We start from the raw sequence: 3067 nt of genomic DNA, 5'->3' as shown, positions 1-3067 counted from the left end.
TTAATTCTGAATAACCTAAACCGACAGAGGTATTTGCATTCACAACCTGACTGATGACCGTATAAAATTGATTTATGAATTAAAGTGCTTCCCCTCCCTTTATCCTGATTCAAGCCATAATTGATTATACGTGCTGCAGCGAAATTAAATAAAAGAAAATTAACAAGAAAAGAAAAAGGAAAAAGAAAAAAAAGGGAGGCCCGGGTGCTGCTGCCCAGCATTCTCAGGGCTTCCCGGGATTAGACATTCTATTCATCACTTATCATTTTTTATTTAAAAAGTTACTTCCCTCTCTATCTTTCTCCCCACCCACTTCCATGGCCAACCCTCTCCTCTTCAACCAACCTTCACTACTCCCTGTTTTTTCTCCTAGGTTTAGCCAGGACGATGATGCCGGCTCATCTTAGACAGAAAAATTGATGGGATAATGTGGTACAGATCCCATGAAGGGACCTGCCCTCTAGAGACTGTGCGCCTTACACAAAGTTTGCTTTCTGAGTGTCAGCCTCTCTTTTCTGTGCCTTTCTCCAAGTCTTTCCAATTCCCTTCCCCTCCTCAAGCACCCAGGGGCCCCAGTCAAATCAAAAGGCCCTTTCTTCCCTCCCTCAATCTAAACTTTCCTTCAGGAAAGGATATGATAAACCTATTTACACTAAGGTATGAATTAATGACAGCCATTAAAGTATTACCTTTCTCATGGTTTTTTGCATCTTGTAGAATAAAGTTTTAAAGAAAGGATCATTAATCTGGTCCAGAAGGTTTTGTTTGGGAAAAGAGTCCTTTCAGAATCCTTGAATTATGTTACACAATAAAAAAGTCATAAGTTTATATAGGGCTTTAAGGGTTGCAGAAGGCTTTAGAAACATCATATCAGGAGAAGGAGGATGGTGTAGTCTACAGAAAGCTGGCCTCCAAATGAAGAAAATCTGGGTTCAAATCCCATCTTTTATCTTTACTCTGTGTGACTCTAATCATGTCACTTAGGGGCAGCTGGTGGTGCAGTGGAATGCAGAATCTGAGTTCAGATCTAGCCCAAGATACTTACTAGCTGTGTGACCCTGGGCAAGTCACTTAACCTCAGTTTGCCTCAGTTTCCTCAACTATAAAATGGGGATAATAATTACACCTATCTTTTTGTTGTTGTTGTTGTCCAAAAACCTTAACGTAACAAGGAGGAAGGGAGTTAGTTTTTGTAGCTTCGGCTGGCACGGTGGCCCCTGGCACGCTGGAACTTTCGGCCCTTGGATCTGACATGTGATTTGGTGTGGCTGTGGGGAGTGCCTGGTGCCTTCCCAAAATGTCTGTATACCTCACTGCCCTTCCGGGGACCAGACAGCAGGACAGTGACCCTGTCCTTGGGCGAGCTCATGGCTAACTGGTCGAAGGTGAGAATCTTCCCACCAGCTTTGAGGATGCGATTCCGGGCATTGCTAGTAACACAAAAGGCACACACCTTCAGCTTGGGGACATCCTGGATCCTCACATCGTCTGTCACAGTCCCAACAATCACAGCCGTCTTGTTCTCCCGGCCGGGCAGCTTCATTTTCCTGATCATTCGGGACAGAGGCAGAGGGGGTCGGTTGGTCCGGCTCATGAACAGCCTTTTCAGGACAACCTTGTTCAAAGTCGAGTTGGTTCTAAGGGCCAGGAACCGGCAGAGCTTCACCAGCAGCCGCATGTAGATGTCCTGGCTCTTGGGCTCCTTGTTACGGTGCATCTCGACTCCCATGCTGGCTCCCTACCGAACACCAGCCCAACCAGGAAAGCTAATCACACGTCTTGTAAGGTTGTTGTGAGGATCAAGTGAGATAATATTTGTAAAAGGAACTTAGCCCAGTGCCTGGCACATAGTAGGTACAATATAAATGCTTATTCCCTTTTTCTTTCTTTTCCCCCTCTCCTCCCCTCCCCCCCTTAACCTGGTAGTGCTCTAGGTACCTCTGTAAGACTATAAATTTCGAGGAAGTAGTGACCTAAATTGGTTGGGGAATTTCCTCTTATGGGAATTCTGTTTCATAATGAGAAGAAAAAAGAAAAAAAAGTCCAAAAAAGAGAACATACTTTCTGATCCTCACAGCCACCAATTATGTGAAGGCTATAAATAATGCAGCTGTTATTATTTCCTGAGGGCATATTGAAATTAAATGACTTGTTCATGGTCAAATAACTAAGTGTCAGAGGGAAGATTTGAACTCAGGCCTTCCTCCAAATTCAAAGCTCTTTCCACTACACTATGCCATCTAGGTCTATATGCTATGTATACTATATACTCTCAACTGATTTCATATTCATTGTTCTCTTCAAGCTATAATTTAAGATCTCTTTGAGAAGAATGACTCTACCCTCTAACATCCTTCCTTCCTATTCCCTCCAGAAATTACACATATGGTTTATGCTATATTTTCATTCACTTGCTTGCGTTCTCCAAATGTGTCATGAATTTATGTCATCCCTCCCTCAAGCTAGACTGTAAACTCCTTCAGAAAAGACCAATTATCCTATTGTTTTGTGTGCTCCGTAGAACCAGGTAGTATGTATGATGAAGGGTCCATTGCAAGTACATGGAATGGGTTTATGAATGAATGAAATTTGCCAATATATCATTCATTATATTTTCATTTTTATTTGTATGGAAAAGCCCATACTTAGAAGGACTGTGGAAATGGTTTGGTGGCTATTTAGGGAGACAGGACTTTCTTATAAAAGTATTTCATGGACTTTAGAAGGGCCTATGAAAATAGATCATCAAGTTCAACTATTTTTTATAGGAAGGAAACACAGGTGGAAAGCAGCTGAATGCAAGCTTTATGACTCCAGATTCAATATTCCTTCCTCTCCACTGATCCATATTGTTTCTTCAGAGTGCTGAACTTCTTTCTGAGGGCAGAATACCTGGATTTGAGTTCCCAGGTAATATTCTTGAACCTTGGGTTCTTTCTCTCCTTCCCCCCCAAAATGAGAATAACAGCAAATTTAGGTGATGATCAGAAGATGAAAGAATTGACTCCAAGTGGGCTGCCTGCACAAAATTCATCATCATAGAATGGGCACAGAAGCAGGGCTGCCT

The 3067-nt window shown here is 42.5% G+C and overlaps 1 pseudogene; it reads right to left on the bottom strand.

The window, feature by feature from the left end:
• Positions 1–1183: 1183 nt before the first annotated feature.
• Positions 1184–1717, bottom strand: LOC110222207 (large ribosomal subunit protein eL18 pseudogene; annotated as a pseudogene).
• Positions 1718–3067: the final 1350 nt, after the last annotated feature.

The sequence above is a fragment of the Phascolarctos cinereus genome, unplaced genomic scaffold, assembly GCF_003287225.1.
Source record: "Phascolarctos cinereus isolate Bilbo 61053 unplaced genomic scaffold, phaCin_HiC Scaffold_726;HRSCAF=1367, whole genome shotgun sequence".
Taxonomy (NCBI): domain Eukaryota; kingdom Metazoa; phylum Chordata; class Mammalia; order Diprotodontia; family Phascolarctidae; genus Phascolarctos; species Phascolarctos cinereus.
The sequence above is the reverse complement of the archived record's forward strand: the minus strand, read 5'-3'. Positions and strand labels throughout refer to the sequence as shown.